This window comes from Triturus cristatus, chromosome 5_1 (genome assembly GCF_964204655.1).
Source record: "Triturus cristatus chromosome 5_1, aTriCri1.1, whole genome shotgun sequence".
In the NCBI taxonomy this organism is placed as follows: Eukaryota; Metazoa; Chordata; class Amphibia; order Caudata; family Salamandridae; genus Triturus; species Triturus cristatus.
Genome location: NC_140587.1, coordinates 508,279,769 through 508,305,959, shown reverse-complemented (window position 1 = coordinate 508,305,959; position 26,191 = coordinate 508,279,769). Strand labels below are relative to the sequence as shown.

Sequence of the window (26,191 nt, the reverse complement as noted above, 5' to 3'; positions counted from 1 at the left end):
AGTCTACTCGTTTACCTGTATGCACTACGCGAGAGCCCCGTTCTGCATTGAACAAAACTACAGCAACTCAAATGTTTGGAAAAAGCTGCTGGGCAACTCTGATCTGCCTTAATGAATGCACCTTTAACCTGAAAGGAGTCTCGGCTCAGCAGGCCTCAGCTTTGTGCAGGCAGCTCTTGGGAGGAAAGGCAAAGCACCCCTGCCAGGCAAAGCTGGGAGAGACGCTGACCCTTTGGGGCAACTTTTGGGGAGTCCTGAGAGAGACAAGAATGCTGCCAAGAAATCCTGGGAGAGTCATCAGTTTAGCCAGACCTCCACCAGAAGGGCACATCTCTAGCAAGGAGTCACTGGAGATATGCAACCATCTGTCCAAGAAAGCCCTAGCGCGGGCACCAAATATGCGAGTCATACCTGGACCTTAGTACATTTCGCAGCTGTGCAAAGTGTACCCTGGGGCAATCACTAGGTGCAAAAGGCTGGTCAAGACAGTAGCACAGTCACCAAGTCTGCCAGTCATTCCAAGGCAGCCACCTATGTGTCCGCTGCCTGATCTCAACAAAACCCACCACGCCTGCCATTTTAGCCTGTTCCTGGCTGTGAGTATTCACTTTTAAACATCCTGAAATTATAGTAGGTATCAACACAAATGATAAGAATCAATACATTTACACAGGGCTGGATGTTCATTTGAATTCCTCTTTTAAAAGTAGGTGTTGACATTTTTAATATCTGCCTTCCTCCCTGCGCAGCTCCGCCTGGTAGCTGCTGCCCCTTGCAGGTACACTAATACTTAATGGTTGGTGGTTTGAAGCCCTCCTCCACCAGCAGGCTCCCACCTGCGCCTCATCCCAGATGGGTTAGGAGGGAGCATCTTTGCTCTGCTGCTGGTCTGCCTTCTGTCCTGGTGCTTCTGACTCTTTTTCTTCTCTGCACTCTTTTTTACTTTTCTCTTTACTTTTTCTATTTTTCTATTTTACTTTCTCTTCTTTCCCCTTTTTTTGCATAATTTTTGCACTTTCACTCCTTTTTCGCACCATACCCCTGCTGCTGCGCGATCCCCACGGCCTGCCCCCTTCCAGCGCCGCATTTCCCGATTCCCGCCTCCCAGCTCTCCAGCCCTCCCCCTCACACTACTTAATGGCAGCCGCTGTGCAGCCGCGCACAGCAGGAACACCGCTGGCAAATTGAAGGAGCACCGAAGGCGCGCCAAAGTCAAGCCCGTCTGCGCCTGGACCGTGCCCAGCAAAACGGACCCTGGTTCGCGGACCTGCCACCAATACAACGCCATCACCCTCCTTGCAATCAAAACTGGACGCCACACCGCCTGCCACCTTGTGTCGCCGAAGGACACCCAAGGACTTTTCTCCTGCTGAAACTGCAGCTGGGCCCACCTCCACGCTCCAGCCCCTCCCACCACCCGGCCCACAGCTCACCGGACCGGCTCAGCTGCATCCTCCTCAACACGAGCTCCATCCACAAACGCATCACCCTGAAATCTGGGACCTCTTCGACTCTGTCTCCCCCGACATCGCCCTTCCTCATGGAAACCGTGACGAACCCCAGCTCAGGCCCGGACATCACCACAGCCATCACCGATGGTTACAAGATCACCCGCAAGGACTGCACCATCCCACCAGGAGGAGGCATTACCATCGTCCACAAGAAATTCCTCCACTTGACCACCCACCCGGACAAACCAACCACAACCTTGGAACATCGCCACTTCTAGGTCCAGACCAACCCCAACACCACCCTCCAGAGCACCCTTGTCTGCAGACCTCTTGGCCCCCGTCCACCCTTCATCGATGCCATGATCGACTTCATTGCACCCCAGGCTCTCGCATCGAACGATTACATCCTACTGGGTGACCTCAACTTCGACTTGGAAAACCCCAACAACTAAAACATTGCATCACTTCTGGAGAACATAGTCAACATCGGACTCAAGTAGCTATTCACCTCTCCAACCCACGCAGCAGGACACACGCTCGACCCCATCTTCTCTGCCAGTGAAAACATCACCTACAGCCACACCTTCGGACTCCTCTCGACCGACCACCATTGAGTTCATTTCACCTTCACCAAACCCACCATGCAACACCGCAACCCTGCCACAAATGAAACAAAGTCACTGAAGAACATCTCACCTCCTCCCTCAGCACAACAACACTGTTGACATCCATAGAAGCCAATACATCAGTACGCAACCTCCACCAATGGATCTCCAACTGTTCTGGCGCTCTGGCACCCCTCAAGAAAGCACCCAGCAAGTAACACTCCAAGAAAGCCACTTGGTTCACTGCTGCCGTCCAAGAGTCCAGACATAACTGTAGAGCTCGAGAGGATATGGAGGAACAACAAAACCCCGTAAGCCCACACAGCCGTCAAACCCGCCATCTCCACACACCATATCCTCCTCAAAACCACAAAGAAAATGGCCATCCAAGAAAGAATCAACGCCAACGCACACAACAGCAAAGAGCTCTTCACCATCATCAAGGAGTTTGCCAAACTCAACAGCAAAACCACAGAAGTCCCACCCACCCAAGACCTCTACAACAAACCCGGCACCATCCTCCACCACAAGATCAAGCAGATCTATGACAACTTCAGCACCCAAGACCCGCCCATCACTCCCACCATCACCATATGTGATGATGATGCTCCCCCAACAGATCCTGCTCAACTGGACCCCGCTCAACCTGGATGGGACCCTCAAGACCATGAAGAGCATTCACTCTGGAGCTCCCTCGGACCACAGCCCATACCACATCTTCCGCAGAGCTGCCATCGCCCCCGAACTACAGCGCACCATCAACTGCTCCATCGAGACGCCACCTTCCCAGACGACTGGAAACACGGCAAGAGAAACCCCCTGCTGAAGAAACCATCCGTCGACCAGACAGACCTCACGAGCTTCAGACCCATTTCCCTGCTCCCTTTCCCAGCCAAGGTCATCGAGAAGGCCATCAACACACAACTCTCCAAGTTCATAGAAGCCAACCACGTCATGGACTTCACTAAATCTGGCTTTTGAAGCAACCAAAGCACCGAGGCCGCCCTCCTTGCCGCCACGATGACACCCGAGCCTTCTTTGACCGGGGAGAAACAGCAGCCTTCATCCTTCTGGACCTATTGGCCACCTACGACACCATCTCCTACTGCACCCTAAATACGAGACTCCACGACACTGGCATTCGTGAAAATGCCCTGGACTGGATCAGTTCCTTCCTCACCAGTAGAAAACAGCGAGTCAGACAACTTCCATTCCTCTCAGAACCTACGGAGATCGGCTGCGGAGTCCCCCAGGGATCATCCCTGAGCCCCAACCTTTTCAACATCTACATGGCTTGCTTGCTGCCATGGTCAGGAATCACGGACTAAACATAGTCTCCTACGACGATGACACCCAGCTGATCCGCTCCCTCATCAACCAGCCAACAATCGCCAGAAACAACTTCCACGACGGGATGAAGGCCATCGCCACTTGGATTAGAGAGCTGCCTCAAGCTGAACTCAGATAAGACCGACGTCCTCATCACCTCCGCTTGAGAAGACTCCTGGTGGCCCACCATGTTAGGATCCCCCCCACACCCATGGACCACACACGGAACCTCAGCATCATACTGGGCTCCTCACTCACTATGAACCACCAGATCAACGCAGTCTCCTCATCATGTTTCTACACTCTTCATCTGCTTTGTAAAGAACTTCAGATGGATCCCCACTGAGGCCAGAAAGATTGTCGCCCATGAACTCTTCATCAGCAGACTCAACTACGGCAACACACTCTACACATGCGTCACCCAGAAACGACAGAACGTTCAAAACACCACAGCCAGATTTGTCTTCAACATTCCCTGCCACAACCACATCTCCGAACACCTATGAGAGCTCCACTGGCTCCCAGTTGACCAAAGAGTCACCTTCAAGCTCATCACACACGACAACAAAGCTCTCCATGACATCGGACCATCATTCACTGCCACACCCACATCTCCGAACACCTATGAGAACTCCACTGGCTCCCAGTTAACAAAAGAGTTACCTTCAAGCTCGTCACGCGACAACAAAGCTCTCCATGACGTCAGACCAGCATACCTGAACCACCACCTCTCATGCCACATACCCACCAGACACCTCCGCTCCACCCAATTGGCCCTGGCAACCATACCTCAGATCCGCAAGACCAGGATCGAAGGAAGATCCTTCTCCTACCTCGCCGCCAAAACCTAGAGCACCCTACCTCTCCACCTCAGGCTATCCCCATCGCTGACCCAATTCAGGAAGGATCTCAAGAACTGGCTCTTCGACTGAACCTCAGGGCCCAATCGGACCTGCAGCCCACCCACCCCACGGTGCCTTGAGACCCTCCTAGATGAGTAGTCATGCTTTAACAGGTACTGATTTATTGACATGAATTGAGAAAATAGATATTGTTTTAGTCTATATGAAAGAATTTTGCACTAGGGTGAAAAGTGATTATAAACCATATTTTATGTCCCGTTTGTCTTGGTGCACATTCCCTTTGTCAGATTCGTCACTCCATAAAAAACACAATTAGTGCAAATGGATGTGCCATGTAGTCTTGGTAAAGTTAGTGCAATACAGTCCTTGATCACTTCAAACAGGTACATCATTCATAGTTCCTTAAGTAACGCGTTATTGGGGTCAATCATAAATACTGTAGAACTATGAATCACTACCCTATTCAGAAAACACTGTTCCCAGCCTTCCCCACCTCCCTCCGACTGATACTTACTTGGATGTTTTCATACAACTTTCTTTTGTGATTTAGTGTCATTTGTTAGAAGTGCAAGGCCGGTAGACTCCGTCTGTGTAAAACATATTGCCAATTTAGGTGCCAGACCATAGATCAGGCCATGTGCGGAATGGGATCAGTGATAGCTGCTGTCAGCATTTAAGGGAATGCAATATGAAGTTAGACATGAAATGTAAAGAAGAAATGTCCTTGACCAGGATTACCTTCAGGGCTGCACTGGCCCACACTCCCGGCTGCATTTAGATGTGCCGGCTCAGCGGACACTGAGACACTGCTCTCAGTCACAGCAATCTTTCGACCTGGAGCAAAGAGGGCTGAGCATGACACTGAGAACCTGGGACGTCTCAGGCCTGGTAGTGATAGGTCCTTGGCAAGACTCCAGCCAGTCCTGGGTGCTGCCGGACGCAGCTCCAAAGCTCGTTCTTGGAGTGGTGCTGCATGCTGCTCAGAAGGTCACTTATGAGCCACTGATATGATTACGTTTCCGGGGTCATATGGCGACATCCTGGTTGGGCTGGAAAGAGTCTCATGTCCATGACAACTGCATGCTTTGTGCTGTCCACGGACAGTGAGGAACCAGAGGAAAAAATTATGTAAATTTTACCAAGCCGGGCCCAGGCGAGGTTTCCGTAATAACCACAGTCACCGCTTCTCAGACTCGGTTTACAATGCCTGCGCTGACAATACACATTCTGCACTGAAAGCAAAGCAACTTGCAGAGTGGCTATAAATACAGGACTGTTAATTTTAGTGCAGCAATGCGGGGAAACACTCTAAAATGTGTTGAACTAACCCGCAATGCGTGGCACTTTCCAGGGCCACATGATATGCTGGAAAGAGCCTGGATTACGTCTTTAGTTACAAATCAAAACCTAGGATCAGCATTTGCACTCAAGCAATTACCAATGAAAACCTTGGTACAGGTAACTGTTATTCAGCTTCAGGAGCACGCAATATAAATCATGGCAATCTTCAATGGCATGCAATAATGGTCTGACCACATAGGGGCAGAGAGTCCGCTCTCACCGAGTTACATACACCTCTGCAGCGTTTGAGGCTAGTGGGGTTCTACAAAGTGGTCAGGGACTGACTGTTTCCTTTTTAGATCATTGTTGAAGGTGAGCCATTTGGGTGGCCTGAAATCCAGTGGGCTCCAGTTACTTGTGGTGCCCTACTGTGCTTCTGCTTGTCACCAAAAATGTTTAATGTAGGCCATACACCAGCCATCTAGGTCTAGTTTCATACGCATGCTAACTACACAGTTATGAGACTGTCCAGCGATTTCATCTCCATCAACAGTTTCCACTCCATGTATGCTGGTATTCAGGATTGCATCTGCCTAGACTGGATGAAGGATGCAAAGCCCAAGTTCATTCTCTGTGCAGTACCTCACCACTGGAAGGAGTTAGGAATCTGTACCTGTTGATTCCCATAGAGTTTAGGATCACTGCTACGCTACCCTTGGTCAAGGCTTCGGGCCTTTCCTGGATTCCACCCTTCTTATAACACAAGAAGTGAGGGTAGAGGATAGCTGCTCCACCTGCCGCCTATAGCTTGTCCCTATTATTACCAATATCAGCCAGCTATGCTAGTCTAGTCTTGGTTATTGTGTGAGCTAAACTCGGATAATCTAATACCAGCCACGGGACGGGACCATCGGCTGCAGGCGATTCAGATCCGAGCAGCCAGGACCCTTGTGGCACCCCGAGAAGATTGCAAATGTTTGCTGTCTTGAGTCAGTTACACTGGTTGTTAATGAAAGCGTATATTTTCAAAGTAGAACCAGTTCCGAGGTCAGTACCACTGGATTCCTTAAAGACAAAGTTGAGGTATGCAGGCCCATCAGATACTGCAATTCTCTGATAGGATTACTCATTCCCTGGAGTGAGGTTGGGAGTAAGTGGGAGGAGCTTATTTTCCAGGAAGCAAAAGTATAAAATGGCCTTCATTGCCAATCTGTCAGCTACATGACTATTATGAATTGAGGAAAATGAAAAAGAGACTCTTTTCTTTTTACTAACTAGCCTTTCTTTCTCTTTGTCCCATGCAGTGCTGTGTAGGGTCTATTTTAAGACTCTACAAAACCTCATTGGATTTGCTATGAAAATAACTAACGATCTGCCTGAGCGAACCCAATGAATCTACTTCCTTTCTGCCACAGATAACCCCCCCCCCCCCCGCCCACTGACATTCGGAGGTCTGCAGTGATGCTGTAGCCCTGCTGACCTCTTCACTTGGATACCTCAGTGGCGCCATTGTTAGCCATTTCACTAGACACTGAAAACCTGACTTTGAAGTATCCTTTTTGACTATCCAACACCCGTCTCAGCCTTGACACCCCTTTGGCACGCAGACCCTATATGGCATTTTTGACTCTTCTCAATATCCAATAGGAATAAATGGGCACAGGCGTCCTCAGTGCGTTGAGCCAGCTTGTTTCCATTCCTACGAACATTGTAAATCTCTGTCACGATTTAAAACAGTCCGGATTCTACAGAAGACACTGCTTTCGTTTAAAGAGGTTGTCCCAGTGGAGACTTCGACACACAAACTGCCTTCATGGATGTATGCCTCATTGCATTAACAGACTCCCTTCCACTGTCCGCCCCTGCCCTGTCGGAGTTAGGAGATGCAATCTGAATTACTTCCAGAGATGCAGTAAAACCTGATATCATCGGAGTGTGTGCGTTTCTCGTGAGAGATGTCCCCTTTCACAGATGGTCTACTTCCTGCCTTGCAGCAGCTGACTCCAGGAATGTCCTGTCTGCAGAAAAAGAGTATTTCCAGAGGAGATAAGTCATCTCCAAAGTGTACATTCCCAATACGCCGCTGATCTCCGTGTATTCCCACGGATGTAAAATATGCCACTTACTGGGACTGGATCTCGCAATGCTTGCCTCACATGGCGACCTCGGGAACGTGCACCGACTTAGGGCCAGCCTAAAAACAAGCATTGGCATAGCCAATAGGTCTCGCCTTTGGGACCTTATCAGTGTTTAGCCATGCAACAGTTGCATAACTAAATACTTATAAGGTCCCAAAAGCGAGACCTATTGGCTATGCCAAGCGGCCGTGCGGCCACGAAAGTGAAAGTGATCGCGATCAAACATCAAAGCGGCAGTGAAAGTGAAAGTAATCGCGGTCAAGCGCGCGCGCCCGCGCACATGCACTGTAGCTCTAGGCTGGCCTGGTAGCACGTTTTGGAGCCCTCTCAATAAGTCTCGCCAGACCAGCGCATGCGCTGGGTCAGGCGAGACCTAACTAGACGGCCTGATGCTCTAAGGCAGAGGCATGGATCGAAGCCTTCTAAGCAGCTTTGCTAATTGCACTTCTCCTTCCATAGGTGTGTATGTGCTGCCATATAGGCTCATACTACATCCTGTATCCCTCTAGATTAAAGATTGAAGTGCATCGCACAATTGTATCTATGTTCACATTGATTTCCCTGCTCTTTTATAGTGCTCGTGTACCTACGCCACATATATGGCACGATATCACACCATCTTAAGTTGACAATGTACCATCATTGCTCACCATGAACAGTTAATTAAAGGACAGGAACTGTAGAGTGATCAGACAAATAGGATTTCACCCAGGGTCACAGGGTGCGCCCAAATTGGAAGGCCAGAAGTATACATCAGTTGCTGGTTCAAAGTGAAATGCCCTACTCCGACCTCCTGGGTATGTGGTCACGAGGAACAGGCGCCCACCTCCCTTTTCTTGCCACAGTCCCACACAATCTCTATGCTGTGCTTAAATGGCAGGTTCAGCAGTAGAGTTATGTTTTTATTGTACACGTCACTCCTCAATACCTAAATGGATCACAGCCACCAAACACCTGTTGTAAAGTCTTTGATAAACATTCTCAGGCAGAGCCAGCTTTAGGGGAGTGCGACTGGTGCGGCTGCACTGGGTGCTGACCTCGAGGGGTTCATTGACCTGAGGGTGGAGGGGAAGGGTGAGCTGTGTTTAGCATAACTTAAGATTTAAACGCACCTGCTGCAGAGATCTTTGGCATCCAGCTTTCAGGCAGCAATAAAAATGTCAAGATAACTTGTGATTAATGTTCTTGCTATAGAGAGAGATTGAAGTTTTGTCTAGTGGCAGTTTTGGCTCGCTATAAAGTAGCATAGAGGGTTAATATGCCTGCTGCAAAGAACAGATCTGTATTTTATGTGGATAGCTGAGTAGATCAGCAAAGCCAGCCTTTAGCAGTGGTTTAAAACAAAAGAAATGTATTTGAGAGAGGGGCTATAGAGAGATGAGGGGCACTTTTGCTGGGTGGTAGTGAGGAAATCTGATGAAGACGTCATGGGGGGTGCCAGAAAAGATTGTTACGCCGGGCGCCACCAGCGCTAAAGCCGGCCCTGTTCACAGGTGCTCTTCAGGAGGACCGCATGCACCGAGCTGTTTTTAATGATAAACTGTAGTGTGTTTCATGTCTGTACGGGGGTCTCAGAGGGCTTGAAATAACTTGTGTCTTGTTATTTTCCTAGATAATTTGCCCTTTCATTTTTGTTCCAAATAGCCTCCATCTGCTTCTGCAGATCTATTTCCTCATCTATAGATTTCCAAAAGTCCATCATAATCCACCCGGAAACTGCGCTACGCCTCACGAGGTACAGTCAGCACTAAAGCAATACCAAGCCAATCCAACACTAGTCCCTGCATGTACCATAACCTGTGTAGGAAAGTAGGATCTGCTTCTTATGGTTACCCCCACTTTTTCTTGATGTGATGCTGCTTTTGACTAGTCTGGCTGGGATCCTGCTAATCAGGACCCCAGTCTATCTGCTTTCTCCCTACACTATTGTGTTCAGTACCTAGGTACATCCTAGATTGGATACTGGGGTACCCTTGTCAGTCCCTAGTATATGGTACCTTTATACCCAGGGCATAGGTACCCCAGAGGTTTTCCACGGGCTGAAGCATGCATTATACCACCCAAAAGAGACCATTCAAAATGGAACTACAGGCCTGCGATTGCAGCCTGTGTAAGTTGGTGCATGCAGCACTAACTAAAGATATAGGTTTACTATATCTAATGGTCACTGCACCTAAAACCTATAAGTCACCCCTATAGCAGGCCTTCACAATACTATGGGCAGGGCGCTTGGTTCTAAGTGAGAGGCTGCCCCTGCCGCCTACGGAGTCCATTCTCCCGGGTTGTCAGTGAAGCAGCCATATAATATATAGAGAGGCATTGCGTGACCACACGATGACCATCTAGAAAACGGCTGCAACTAATTATATCATGTTTGGTATCAAACATGTTGAAATCATACCACCACAGTATGATTCCAAATACTGGAAGAACCCTCTGTTAGACTCTCGGTGTTCCCAGTACCAGCCTTCTAATCCAGGACAGCACAAAATGGTTGCGGACAACCAGAGACACATTTCTGCCCTCTTGCTGCTGAGCCAAGCTCGAGCAGCGGAAGGCAGAACAATAAGCATCCTGTCACAGGGAGGTGTGACCACCTCCCAGACAGGATTTAGTGTATTAGGGCTGGGTGGGTGCGCTTGACAGCGCCTGAAAGTCTGCGTGAGGGGCACATCTAGTGTCCCTGTGCATAGTCCAGTTCAAACCAGTCATGGGAGCCGTGGCTCCCGCTCTGGTGCAAAATTGGACAAACAACATGGGAGTAACCTCCCCCCTGTCCAGACGTTCCCCTAGGAGGGTCCCCTGAATCTTCCCAACCCTTTTCCTAGGGTACTTAAGGGCTTACATGCGTGTAGGTCCCTAGATTCGTTGTGGGATAAGATTCAGATCAGACACCACTACACTTCTACCGTCTGGGACTCTGGACTTCAGTGGACTTTGTTTGGGCCTGACTTTGTCTCCCTTCCAGTCTGCTGCATCATCTGTGCCTGTGCATCATACAGGAACCTTCCAAGGCCTGTGAAGTATCAAGGACAACCAAAGTAATCTCACTTGGAGTGAAGGAGTCACTCCCCTACATTCGTAGGCACCTTAATACTGCTGACCGGTCTGCTGATTCCGAGCTCCTGCGGACTCCGAAGGGTTCAACAACACAGTTGGTGGGTATCTACGTTTCCCGAGGCCCAAGTATGAGGTGAGTATACCTCGTGGGGGGGCATTAACCGAACTCCTGTGCATCGCGTACTTTTGCAAGTGCATATGCTTGTTGGCAACTCTGCAACAAGTGCATTGGGCTCCAAGTAGTCCCAACCTCCGGCAACTTCTCCCACCAAGATCTTCAGCCACATCGCCTCTTGGGCACCGTTTTGGTGAGCTACTCGACGTCCTCTTGCGATACCTGTGCCTCCGGCCTGCGGGTCCAATTGAGGGTCATCTTTGTTTTCCTTGGGCTCCCTTGAGTGCTCAGGGCCTTCCCTGACTTCCCTGCTTGTGGTAAGTCTCCTGCACCTTGCTGGTCCCAACCATACACCTTCATAACTTCTTGCATGGGTTTCCTTTGCCGAGGCTTGTTAGTGCTCCCACCGGACATCAAACCCTCAGCACTCAACATCCTTCGTGGGACGGCTCGTATCCGGGTCCTGGTCATTCTCAGCGTAACCTAATCCTCGCAGCTGCAGAGTCAAGGTCACCGTCATCCTTCCTGAAGCACCCGACATCAGAGGGCATCCGTCTTTCAAGTCTCCTGGTCAATCCTGAGTGACATAGACACTGTCCCCTCTGCTTTCAGGTACTCCTCTTCAAGAATCCACGTTTGGATTCCTCCAGACACTTTCTCCTTTTCCAGGAGCGATACTTTCCTGAGGTCCGCCATTGGGTTTGACAGTGGTTTCCGACGCCACTTCACACCTATGCACCCGGCTCCCCTGGGATAGGTAACTTGGGTACCATGGTATCCACGGATGGAGTGGCTCTCCAACCTTCTGTCTTCCACGGGGTTTCTTCAGAGTCTACTGGGAAAGGTCCCTAATCTTTAAAAATCCAACCACGACTTTCACATAGACACACTGTACACGCTCTCCGTGGGGTCCTTATCTACTTACCTTGGGTGGTTCTGTGGGTCCCCAGCAATTCTACATCCTCTCAACATTGTTCTGACTCAAGTCGTGAATACTGTAACATACTAGAAAGTGTTATATAATAAATACATATTTTTATAAACACTTTGTGTGGTTCTTTTTTATTTAATCTATACTATAAGAATATACTCTGGTAAAACAAGCTGCTTTACACTTCTTTAAGACTAAGCCTGAAGGCTTCTCTCCACAACTATCACTTGGATAGCTTTTCTAAGGTTGCCTGAGACCTCCTAAATCACCAAAAAGGTTGTCTGGACTGGTGCAAGTGCCACTTACATCAGTGGACCTCATATATCAGGCCAGCTTTTCACAACCTTCATGATACCTCTGCACACAGCGACTGCAGACCTCAACACTAGTCCCTGCATGTACCATTACATGCATGATACCTCTGCACACAACGACTGTAGACCTCAATACTAGTGCTTAAGAGGAATTACACTGCACACAACACCATAAACTCACAGGCACCCATACCATCATGACATCCACTACATCCAATATTAAACAAATGTATTTGACAAGCCTTACAATTGACCACACCTCCTGTGACTGCTTCAAGCTCGTATAAACATTTTCAACACCACATATAATGTGCCATAACGCAGCACACTCACCCCAGACCCCTCAATCTCTGTAATGCATGACCACCAAAAGCTAAATGCAGTCTGTCTATTTGCTGAAGTCACATAACTAGACATATCGGACTGATCACAGCACTAAGGAGGGGTGGATACAAAAGGTTTAGTGAGCGAATGAAGCAGGCTTTAACAAGTTAAAGGGTCCAGTACATCACAGTAGCTATTTAATTCAGCATCTACAATATATTTGAATTTCACTTAAATTTCACTAAATCAAGATAGGAACATACAGTATCAATAAAAGTGCATTTACTGTTCCTTATTAAATAAAATAGCCAACCTGGCACAAAACGTATTTCAGCTGTTTATTTATAGGCTGATGATTTCTTAGGGACAAGGGCCCACTCACAGAACACTCCAGAGAGCATAGGGGTACCATGCTGTGCCTCTGAACAGTTAAAAGGACATTATAGAATGTATTCTATCTTGCAGCAGAGAGCAGCAACAATCAATAAATAGGGATTTTAACATATCTCCCTTGGCAACTAATCTTACAGACGGCTTGCTGCTTGTTTGCTAAGAGAAAAGATTTCCTCCCACAAAAAACAGCCAATATCCTTAACAGTGGGCTGCATGAATTCCTATGACAGGAATAATCTGATGACATAATAAATAAATAAATATGCAATTTCTGTAAAAGTGAAGAAACACAGTCACTCTTGCATATTTGGGGATTTGAGTAAAGTTTGCAACTTATTTTTCAAATGTTTCTAAGAAATTCATTGTACTGAATTGTATTGTAATTACATTTATATAGTGCATCATATGACTGGCGAGGCACGTAAACACAATTTCGGACACTTAGCACCCTACATCGTGGGGGAGTGATTGGCTGGAAGAGTGTTAAACAAGACTGTGGCATATTTAACCCCTTACGTGCGCATGACGGAACCACGCCATCATGAGCCACGGGCGGCGTGTGCTCATGACGGCGTGGTTCCGTCATGCTGCGGCCGCTCCTCCCACGCGGCACTGATTCCCCGCCTGTGCGGGCGAAATAGAGAGTGGGCGGAGTCGTGACGGAACCACGCCATCATGAGCACAGCTCGCCCGTGACTCATGACGGCGTGGTTCCGTCACGAGCATGGTGGCGCCGTGCTCACCCCGCACCCCCCCAGCGCCGCGGCGGAATTCGCGCCGCAGCGAAGGGGTTAAAAAGTGTTTTGTTGTCGTGAGTGAGTGAACAGAGTGGCACTGTTATCTTGTCTTAGGTCACTGCACCTAGGCATGTAGTGGTGTGTAGACAGATGAGGGTAGAATGCTGCTGTTTAAGTTAATGAGCAATCTGGTTGAGAAGGTCCCTCTATAATCCACACAGCACTGACCAGCACTGCATTTACTGGAATCACGCAGTAATGGTAGCTACTGTAGTTACTTCCCATAGTGCGAAATTGGAAACACATAGGCAGACACTATAAGCAGCCTGCCAGGGTAAATGTACTGTATATCACAATATTGACAACAAAAATATTGTGCTACAAAAATATCATAGAAAGAATATTGAATACCACATTAATGTGAATGTAAGTGTATAAAGGTAAGTATACAATTAATATTATTAAATCCACCTCTAAGTACCTTAACTACACACACACACACACACACACAAATATATATACATATAAAAACATACATGTGTATATACATATAAAAACATACATGTGTGTGTATATATATATATATATATATATATATATATATATATATATATATATATATATATATATATATACACACACACACATACATATATTTATTTTACTGTAAATGCAAAGGTGTGTAATATGTAAGCTGCTGAAACAAAATAAATCAGACACAGCTCAAACAACTGTGCCTGTGGACCTCCGACCATATCACATGTGTCCCAATTTTTTGCACTGCTTCTCATGCAGTAAATGGGTAGATTTAAATTCTTTCTACACAGTTCATCAAGACACTATCAGTGGGGAAAAAACAACTCGCCTAGTAGGTAAATATATTTAGAAATGTAACCTGTCGGAGTAATGTGTGGACCTGATTCACAGAGGTTTTTTTTTTAAAAAGAGTAGTTGTGTGCAACAAACAAACACACACTCATGTGCACACACACGCGCACAGACACACACATGTGATACCTTTACTTTTGACTTGGGACTTAGTGCAGGCAAACGTACAGATGTAAAAGCTCATCAAGCAGATACACATACTTTATAAAATATATATCTTACAGTTATGCAAGTCCAGGGGCTTCAGGGATTACAGGGTTGTGTTTAGATTGCGGAAATATGACTCTACCCCGTTGACTGTGTTTGCGACCTCCAGATTCTTGTTCTCTATGTGGTGCTCTAGAGGAGCCAAACTTAAGGCGAAAGCTTCACTAACTGTTTAACTGTCAGTACCCTTCTGCATTTACTAGGGAATTTTAATACCACTTTGAGTGGCCTGTTTTGATCTGTTTTTATTATTTTAAATACTATTTATTGTTCGAGGTGTATTGTTTAATCATGTACACTTTGTATTGCTGCTCATTGGTGATCAATTGGTTGTCTTATGTAATTATGTATTCTTCGCTTTTATGGTTTTTAACCGATAATAAAGCTTTTTGACTGACTGACTGATAAAATATATATAATGCAATGATGTGTTAAATTCCGTATTACTTGCTTTGCAGCTCACTTTTCTACAGATCTTTAGTTCGCTCCTCTAGTGCTTGTGCTCTGTGGATGATGGTGTGCATACGAAGACACTTCCAAGCCCCACTCCCACTGAATGCTGTCATGTCAGAAGAATGCAGGCAGTACGGTTCTAGGAGGTTTTAGCCAGTCCTGAGTGATAGCTGGTGTGTTCCTTTGTGGCTTACTGTAAAAGACCCAGCAGGTGCAATTGATTGCAACTTGGTATTCTGCTTTACACTGACATCTTCCTCTTAGGTTTTAAGATGCCTCTGTGTATTATGCACAAGGAATAGTACCAGGGTGTTAGGTGTATGCTCAAGTCGACCTATGAGGACTGGACCAGGTAAGCAGGAGGTGACGTCCGTATGCAGCCTGTCTCAGTTATTAGGATCAGCCACTACAATCCTGCGCCCTAGGGTGCCTGAGGAAGAGGTGTGTTGCCTCACAGATCCGGGAGACAGCGGTGCCCCGGCCGGGGTGCATACATGGGCACTAGAACATCCCAAGGAGATATACAGCTCCCTCCCACGAGGTTAGGACTGGAGCTGTGCTTCCGTAGAGCTGCAGACACTTTAAACATGCCTATTGCAAAGTGGAATACTGTGCTAAAACAGTTTCCATTTATATCATGCTGAAAATAAATGATTATGAGTCAATAAAGTGCCGCAAAAATGCCGCAAAATTTCCATATTTGTGCAGCTAAATTTCAATATTTGTGCCGCTAAATTTCCATATTTTTGCCGCTAAATTTGCTAACTGTGCCGCAATATCCTTGGGGGTCTATGAAGCCACACTAATGAGACAAATACCAACAACATAACCCTTTACCTCTATGACAACCCAGCTCTCGGTCCTCTTGTGAAAAGGTGTCGAGTAGTACACGCACAGGGGCTGAGAAAATATAGGTCGCTTTTTGAGCCCAGTTCGGCGGAAGTAGATGAAAGTTTCAGCGCCTTGATGCCCTTGGGCTAAGTCTGCGCTTTAAAAACCCTCTATTCATTCATTCATTAATTCAAGTTTCTGCACCATTGCAACTGTAGTGACCAGAATAGATTTCCTGAAGCATCGCACACGACGGTTTTGAAGAGTGCGCATATTAAAAGCTGCAGTTTGGAGGGCTGTCTCTCAACAAGCAGGAGGCTGGGCTTTATTAGAGCGTGGAGCGATGTCTTGTGTACCGTGGAGGAGCACACATGCGTTGAGTTCATGGCACACAGCAAAGCGCTTACTCCAGGCTGCATTCATCTTTTGTTTCTTGTGTAAACATGTCTTACTCCTGAAAAACATAGAGTACCACGGTCCACACAATGGGGTCTACTTTCAGGTGATGTGCACAATTTCACTGCGAAAGTTTAGGCGGGCAAACCATGATCACACGTTTTCTCTTTTGGCTTCTTGCATCAGGACAGAGAGGTTAAATACAATATGTCATTAAATCAAGGGGCCATGTGGTAATCCTACTATGTTTGCAATGATGGCGCGCACTACATTATAATCAACATTCCGGACTGTAGAGAAACACAGCAAACAAGCCAACTATGCCAAACAATAAAAAAAGCAATGAGACATGCAGGGCACATAATTACCTTCCAGTCCGGCGCTGCGGTCCAGCTGGCTCGCCGGATGCTAAGGATTCCTCGAAGAATATTCTGTGAGAGACAAGAACACAACATTGGGCATTAATTCCAGGAGAACCTACACAGCCGCGTCACTGCTTATGCATTCCTTATATCTTAGATTGCTGAACCACTGCACACATAAAGGAGCGCCACACGTCATGGGAGCTGTGCATATGTCCTGGGCAGTAACTCTACCGAAGCCAATGCAGGGTGAACAGTTCTCGTTACCATCAACGGGGGCCAATGTGGATGGCTTGATCTTTGTTACTGCCAGATTTCATTCTAATATTTGAAATATATATTACTATTTCAGATAACCGGATCCCTGGGACCACTGTCAGCAGCACCAGGGCAGCAGGCCAGCCGGTCTCCCAATAGCACGGTCATCAAGGCACCTGGGGCTCCTACGATGGCCACCTCCAAGGGACTTGGAATAGTTGTGAAGGATCCATACCAGGACAAGTCCTCGCCCTACAACAAACTATTATTGAATTAGGGAACTTGAGCATTTCTGGGATTTGAAAGGGATCAGAGCTGTACCAGACACAACAAAACTAGCAGCCCTTTACCCACCAAGTCAGAGCCATTGAGTGGATGGGTGTGTGTTGCGCATCAGTGGCTCTAAGCAGGCACTCACCAGCACACACATTCAATCAAATGGACATCCAGAACTGGAGTTAAAGGCAAAGATAGTAAAATGATTTGGCTAAGTAGGCGTCTGGCACTACTCCAGCTACTGGGTTTACACAATAATTTGCAGGTAAAAGAGTTTCCACACCGGATCTGGAAGCTATATTCTGCACACTATAATTATTAGTATTTTTGGCCATCTCAGCCTTCTATCTTTAGAGGGTCGATACACTGAGTGCCAATAATTTAGACAATAGTAACACCCTTTATTTCCACTGCTTAGAAATGGCAACAACTATGGTATTTAGCACTATATAAACTATTATACCTATACCAGAAAAAATAAGATGGTGCTTGATAATAAAGTGCTTAATGCAACTTAGAGGTCATCTCAAGAGTGCTGGGTTAGCACAAGGAGCAGAAAGGAAGGGCAATGTAAGAGGGAAGTAAGAAGTGGGAACCAGAAAGAAACAGAATGAGGGAGGAGCTTTGTGAAAAGAATGCTCCTCTATAAACTGACTGGCCGTGCATTATGGGTAGCCAGCTTTAGGCATCTGGGGCTGGACAAGAAGGTAAGAACAGAAGAGGCTGGACAGGCAAGGAGGCTTCCAGACAGCAAAGAAGCAGGGAGTGGCAGAGGTCATGAAATAGAATTGAGAGGGTTTAGGTGGCAATTTCTGTGAGGGGGAGAGAGGGCCGACAGAATAAAACACCTATTAGTGGGAGTCAAGGAGACAGAAAGATAGAGAGAGAGAGAGAGAGAGAGAGAGAGAGAGAGAGAGAGAGAGAGAGTAAGAGTGGGAGTGAGAAAGAGCGTGAGAAAGAGAGCGAGAGAGGAACTCCATCACTCGGTCTGTGAATCAGGGCCATAATTATCAGTTCTCTATCGAGTGAGAATGCAGAGAAGCTGACGTTAAACTTAGCATCTTTGCAAGATATCTTAAGATCTGCCAGAGGAGAGACAGGAACAAATTAAACACTCTATATTTATTTACTTATTACCAGTTTTATATATGATGTACACGACCTAATGGGTGACACAGCATTTCGTACTTGAACAGTTTCACACAGGAAAAATAAATTAGTGCTATGTAATTTACAATTATGTAATGAAAAGTAAAACAATGTCCCCTCACCCAGCAGGGAGACTAGTAGGCCTTTCCCCCCATTCCTGGTCACAGGGAGAAGACTTGCTGAGCTTCCCCTCCCCACACAGCTCGTCTAGCTGCTTGACAGAAGACAAGTTTTGGGGTCTCAAGCTCCCCTTCTTAAAGTCCACTTCAAGACACCAAATGTGATTTAGAACCTGGGTCTTGAAAGCAGCACTCACAGCTGGAGTGACTCCAAAGCTGATAGTGCGACAACACAATCCATGGGAGTGACCAGAGCACCTGGATTTCGGTGGTGGGAGGGGGGATTTCTCTGCCTCCTCATGTTTCACCATGCAGGCCTTGGTCTCCCAGAAAGGAACACTGGGCCTTCCATGTATTGTACCATTCACAGGCACATATAAACCCAGTGCATGCATCAAGGATACACACTGCACAGCACTGTATCCATCCAGTACTGTACCACTCATAGGCACACAAACACCCACCACATGCATTTAATATGCACTCATTGCACAGCACTACGCACTCAAACTGCTTCCGTGAAATAGTGTGGTTCTGCAATGCGGGGTTCATGAACATTCCTTCCAGTGGCTTATGGATGAAGCCACAGACATGGCAAGACCGCAATAGGTCAGCGTTCACAGCAAGTAGGTCAGGGTGTTGGCTAGTTGTGCTGCATTGTTGTAGAGTATTGTCTCCAGGATACAGTGCAGTATAGTGTAGTGAGCTAATATCTCTAGGAGGCAATGCTGTGTGATTGGATGGTGTCTTTAGTATGGAGCAGAGTGTAGCAAGTTAGTGTGCACTAATGTACAGTGCAATCTTATGTGCTAAAGCTCTTAACATTAAGAACAATGTGGCGAGTTAGTGTTGCTAGGATGTAGGGCAATTTGTTGGTTCAGTGCCCTTTTCGTGCAATGTAGGCTAGCAGGTTAGTGTCCCTAAGATACAGTGCAGTGTGGTGTGGTGGGTTTAAATCAATCGGATGCAATGCCGTGAGGCAATGGGTATGTCTAGGATTTCGTGCAGTGGTTTAGTATTCCGGTGACGCATATGGTGCACAGTGGTGAATTATCATACATAATATTCTGTGTAGTAGGTTAATGTCCCTAAAATGCAGTGTGATGTATTACTAAGCCTTAAGAAGCATGGAAATAGCTTAGCACCATTAAGGTGAAGTGCCTCAAGGATATCATGTAGTCTGGCGGGATAATGACTCATCGACTTAATACAGTGCGGTAGGATAGTGCCCTATGATGTTGTAGATTGATTATTGCTGTAGGTTGATCATTTACTGGCTGTAGAATGTAGGGCAATATTGTCACTTGGCATTCATAGGAAAAAGTACATCGTGGTGGATTAATGGCCCTAAAGGTGAGTGAGGTGAAATGGGGTCTTTAGGAAGCTCATGAGAGGATCAAGGTAGAGCAGCATGTTGAGTTAGACTCTGGAGTGTTTAGCCCAAGAAACGAAAGTATTGGGAGATGAAGACAGAGCTGACTCCAGAAATTCTATGGTCAGTCCGTCCTGAGAATTGTCATTTGGCTGATGGTGGTGGAATGGATGGGGTGAGGGAGCCAGAAGATTCAGTTGTTTTCTTGCCATCATAAACAACATTTGTTCTTCCAGCAGCCAAGTGCAAAACTTTCAAAACCATAGAAATAACAGGACGCAATTAGATTTACTCTATCAAAGCAAACCACATTAAAAAAAATATTGCTAGCCTACTACAATAACCTGAAAAGATAACCCCAGCCTGACAAATTACCCCAAAACACCAGCATTCTCCCCATCTCAACTCTAAAACACGTATTGGCAAAGCCAATATGTCTTGCCTATGCAAGAGCTATTGGTTTAGCCATGTTGTAGCAGTAGCTGGCCATGTCATATCGATTTTGTTTTCATATGGCGTGCGGAGGTGGACAACACAGACACCAGGAGTGAGGATTAGTAGCACAGACAACTTAGGCAATGGGACGATAAAAAAGTGCTGTGATGTGGCAGTGCTGGCCAAGTCATAGCACTTTGTTTTGTAATGGTGGTTGGCAGGGGGTTAAAAGCACCACGGACAAGGGATGGGAGGGTAAAAGTCACACAGACATGGAGGTAAAGGGGGTTAAAAGCAACACAAACAAGGTGGAGGGGTTAAAAGAAACAGACGATGGGGGAAGGAGCTTAAAACAAACACAGAACAGGGGAGAGAGAGGGTTTAAAAGCAAGACAGGCAAGAGGGGACTGAGGGTGTTTGAAAGCAAGGTGGACAAAGGGGAGGGAGTTAAAAGCAACACTGACAACAAGAGTCGGAGGAAAGAAGCAACAACACATGAGGAATAATAAAGAAAAGGAAAAATAGAACTTCCTTCACAGTATGAGCAGCGGAAGTACACTGATAAAGATAAAGTAATCAGTACTCAGTCCATGCTCCTCTCGAAAGAAGAGGAAGTGAACCGGGCATGCACTGTCCATTTAAGAGGCAGCAAATAAGAGTGTCAATGATGCCAATGAATAGCAAGCAATAGGCGGGGTTAAAATCTCTTGTATATATCTGTCACACGCAAAACAAAAACACATAATAGAATAATCTAAGGTAAAAATCAACTAACCCTCAAAAAATATTATTCAGCATAAGGGCAAGGTGGGAGGAACTTCACAAAAATCTCCTACTGGCTCTCCAGGTATACTAACAGCCAAATTGGCTCACCCTTTCTTTCATCCCCAGTGTAAACTTAAAACTAGCCCCATCCAAGGACCCCCACTGAGTGGTCTGCACCAGCTGAAAGCCCCGGGAGGAGTCCTCCGGTCAACCTCAGTTTGCTCAGGGACCCCATTGGGCCTCTCTTTGTTTGTTGCTGAATTTGTCACATGATCGGAGCACAATCTACAGAGACACAATGTGGGCAACTTTATGACATTTTCATTTTAAACGTTGGAAACAGTTAAGCAGTTGTTGCGGGGGTAAGATCACGGTATCAGTGACACTCCGCATCTGGCAGAGGACAGTAGCCTGGATGGGTGACCGGCAGGGGGAGGAAGGGTGAAAGGAGCACCATAGGGGCATGACCCAGAGACAACTGTGGAGTGATCGGTGCAGAAAGTTCCATCTTCACACATGACCAGGCACCACAATACATTTTTAGCACGCTAAGAGACAGTGCTTACTTGGAGCAGATGGTTGCAGTTAAGGCCCATAGTCACTCATTTTTGTGATCCAGCACTTATTTTTCCTCAACAAACTTTGACTCGAAAGCTACAGAGAAAAAAAAACATAGGAAAAGGAGGTAGATAATAAACAGTGATAAAAGGAGAAAACAGAGGCGAAAAATTAACCTGAAAGAGTAAGATAAAGAGGCAAGGAGTGCCTGCTGGTGGATTAAAAAGACATAAGGTTGAATCAAGATGGCTAAACCCTGGTATTTGGCTTCTGAGCAAAACTTTGGGCCCTGGCGCTTATTTGTTTTGCAAATTAAGCACTGCAAGAGACTGTTGTGCACCAAGTCTCAGGCTAATGAAAGGGAAACCAAGCATCAAAGAAACAGACACCAGGATTTTGCATCGTGAATCTATGTTAGCTATGCTATTATCTACACTGGAGCTGTTTTATAGATCCTCTTCAGCAAAAAAAGTAAGGTCAAAGCACAGAAAAAAATTGTGCTGCAAATACTTCAGCATCCATGTACTGTCTGCCTTCAGGCGTAGCTAGAGCTTTTGCCGCCCGGGGCAGTCCCTGATTTTGCTGGCCAGTGACGGCCGGTGCAGGTAGGAATGGGTGAGCGTGGGGGTGGTGAGGATGGGTCGACAGACGACAAATAAAATACAACATAAAAAACTTATCTCCAAAAAATTGTCTTACCTGAAGGTGAAAATCACTATAAATTGCTCCGAGCTAGTCAGGTCCAGATAAAGGTCATATGGAAGAAAGTGGACATCAGGAGAACAAGATCACTGTTTGAAAACAGCTCAGAAAATTTAACACTCAGGTGTTATTAAGGGGGGACTGTGTATTCTACACCAATGAATCGTTAAATGACAACTGTTGTAAACGTTATGGAGACAGTGTGCATGGAACGCCAGGCTCTCACGTTTATTAGGGTCAAATGGATGCACTCATTGGGGTACTAAAATTAACGCATTGAGGCACCTTCTACTACACTCCTAGTTCCCTCCTCACGTAGCACTGAGAACCTGAAGTCCACAATGTTTGTGGATAAACATATGTGTTGATCATTGTTTTGATCTATACTGGAAGCGGTTGGTCCGTTTTTAGGTCTCGCCTGACCCAGCGCATGCGCTGGTCTGGCGAGACTTATTGAGAGGGCTCTGGCCAGCCTGGAGCTACAGAGCATGTGCGCGGGCGCGCGCGCCGCGCTTTACCGCGATTACTTTCACTTTAGCGGCCGCACGGCCGCTTTGATGTTTGATCGTGATCGCAATCACTTTTACTTTCGCGGCCGCACAGCCCCTTTGCATAGCCAATAGGTCTTGCTTTTGGGACCTTATAAGTATTTAGTTATGCAACTGTTGCATGGCTAAACACTTATAAGGTCTCAAAGGCGAGACCTATTGGCTATGCTAATGCTTGTTAGGTTTGCTTGCAGACTGCTTCAGCTGTGTGGCATACAACTGAAGAAAGGAACCTTAGGTAGGCCCGATTCAGCCCCTGGCAGCAAGTGTCTAATTTGCCTGACTCCTTCAGGTATTGACTAGATAAGATGGCTCACCAGTTCTGGGCCAAGCCCACATAATTTTGCCAATGTGTATACATACATTTTTTGTAGAAGCGGTCACTTACATTGATGATGGATCAAAAGTTGTTCACCAAAAAGCCCTACACACCCGCTTCATAAAGATTGCAAGCAGCTATCAGACTTCATGGAGCGTGATGTGCAGGGGGGGGCATGGTGCAGTGAAAGCAGAGACACTGGTGGTGTAAGCACTGCTGTCAGCAGTGGATTTAAATGATAGAAGTTCTCAGGGTGGGCTATACATCTCTTACTGTGCCTGCCCATCACTGTCCGTGCACTGGAAGAGACCATCCTACTTCCAGAACAGAGGGTGATCTCTTCCGGAAGACACAGCTCATGGCACACAGGAGCTGGTGCTCCAGGCTTTGTGTAGTACTGAGTGGTGCTACCTTGAATCTGCTGTTCTGGGACTCAGTGACAAAGAGGAGGAGACCCAGGTTTTTCTGCAAGTTTTTTTCTGCGTTGTCTCCAGCATCTCTCCAGGCGGTGACTAGTTTCACAGCTGTATCTACAGTTGCAGCTCCCCAAGTGACCCAACAGTGGAGGAAACTCCCCTCCTCCCAAAGGATCGTGTCTTCACCACAGGGAGGAGGCAGATTGGTCATCGCCTGTCCCTCAACACACATATATATCTCATCCACCCACATCAAAAATGGGCCAATGGTGCATATTAATGTCATGTGGGCCGAAATATATTTCACAACACAAAAGGGGTCACATACCTGAGCTAACTGTATAATCAGGAATTTATGTGCGAGTGTGAAGGGTCATGGCTCCTTCAGTCCAGAAACTTAGCACACTTGAAAAATAAAGACTTACACACAGTTGAATATGTGCTATGCTTGGGTTATTGTTGTAGACAGTGTCCCTGGTACTAGGGTGTTCCAGCGCAGGCGATGGGACTGGCTACAAGTCTAATCATGTAACCTGTAACAGCTGCAGATGGCGGGCAAGACCCCGCATGGTGCATAGATGGGCATTGTTTCAGAGGGAGCGAGGGCTGAGGGCCTAGTGTGACCTATGCTGGCGAAATGCAGCAGCAGGTTGTACTGTGCTGGTAAGGACCTGTTCTGTTCACTACATTTAAAGTACTTGCTCTCACCTTAGTGTCTTCCTTTCACATGCAAATGCCACAGAGTGCTGCATTCTAGCCACCCACTCAACGGTACCTGTTGCAAACTGCCCACCACTAAATTTACACTACCACGCACTAAACACTCTATGCTTCTTGCTTTCTGTCCATTTGTACATCTCAAACGATATCAGCTTCTCACATCTACCCATCAAATATCCGCTCACCACTGTCATTTTCATATCGCCTTCAAACCACTAATACTTTCACAATGCTGACACCCTCACATCACCGGATATCTCTAACCTCACAGTTCACTACTACCTACAAACTGCTGACCGCTAATACTGAACTACCACTTACTCACTGATGCATGCTGCTTTTTCACCACCTGCTCACCACCATCTACTTACCTTTCTAATATCTGCTCACCACTACCTTCGTACCACCTGCTCACCACCACCTTCGTACCACCTGCTCACCACCTTAGTCTCCCATTACAGCTACCCTCATATCATATGGTCTCTACTTTTGTTCTGTGACTACCAGCTACACTTCTATCACATAATTATCTCTACCCTCCTATCACCTGTTCAGCCCTATTCTACCTCATGCCCACATAAAATGTCCTACCATCCTACTCACCTTAGCTGCCCAACACCTGCTCACCTCTATTGCCCTACCAGCTGCTCATTATTATACTCTTACCACCGGCTCAGCTAATTAGTACGTTCCCACCAACCACTTACTAATACTATCTAGACACTGCTAATCTTCTGCCAGCCAATCACTGCTGCCACCCTCCCACCACCTGCTCCCCGCTCATGCCACTCTATTATTTTGTTTTTACCCTACTCTCCAACCATCTACTCACCACAGGCCTCCCATCACTTGTTCAGCTTACCCCCTACCACCTGATTACTAATACCCTCCAGACAACTGATCACTACTATCCTTCAACACTGCTTTCGATTACCTGCTAACCACATTCCTCTTTCCTACCAGCAGTTGAGTATGTGCCCAGAATGCAAACACAAATGTGTACGAATGAGTACTTGGGCATGCTTGTATTTGCCTGTTAAAACTTTAAAACTATACCTATTGGCATCGCTAACTCACTTGTTTGGAAACACCTTCTTTAGCCATTGCTGATAGCTTGGCTCATATTTTGGGATCAGTCCATGGCATTTTGTGGATGTTTACATGTTTTGGTAAACATCTGTTGCACCCGTGTTACTGCTTATTTACTACCTTCCGTAGAGTTTTCACTGAGCTGTGAGGATTGATGGAGAACAATGAGTGTGGAGCGTGCCGTAAAGCCGGAGACTCCATGGCTCATGGATACCGAGTTTCAGCACTCCACCACATAAGGAGCCAATGAGGAGCAGTGTCTCACTCCACCACACAAGGAGCCAATGAGGAGCAGGGTCTCACTCCACCACACAAGGAGCTAATGAGGAGCAGCGTCTCACTCCGCAACACAAGGAGCCAATGAGGAGAAGCATCTCACTCTGCCACACAAGGAGCTAAGTGAGGAGCAACATCTCAGGTGCTTTAGGCTGCCGTCTATCACTCTGGGGAGAGGATGTGGTCCGTCGGCTAGACTGCTTTGATGCTGGAAACCAGGGTTCGAGCCTCTGGCTCGCATCCACATCCTGTGATTCTGGGCAAATCACTTAATCTCCCCGTGTCTGAATGGATAACGTAACCGGTGCTCATGTAAAGCGCTCCAATACCTTCGGGTCGAGTTCGCGCGATATAAAATCTGCAACAAAAAAAAAAAAAAATTCTACCTTTAAGTGCATCATCCGCTGACCTTTCTTTCTGGGGCGAGCAATTTTATGGGCCTGAAGAGGTTCATGTAGCCAGCACCTGGGAAGCTGCTGATCTGCATACCCCACAGCACTGATGCACTAGG

General features: G+C 46.8%; 1 protein-coding gene across 2 annotated transcripts in view; it reads right to left on the bottom strand.

Moving 5' to 3' along the window:
• Positions 1 to 26,191, bottom strand: part of PAG1 (phosphoprotein membrane anchor with glycosphingolipid microdomains 1) — a 602,401-nt gene that overhangs the window by 361,962 nt on the left and 214,248 nt on the right. For both annotated transcript variants that reach the window (XM_085605365.1, XM_085605366.1), the window contains one exon: positions 16,685 to 16,747. The gene's annotated coding sequence lies outside the window, so the exon portion shown is untranslated. The remainder of the gene's footprint in view (positions 1 to 16,684; positions 16,748 to 26,191) is intronic.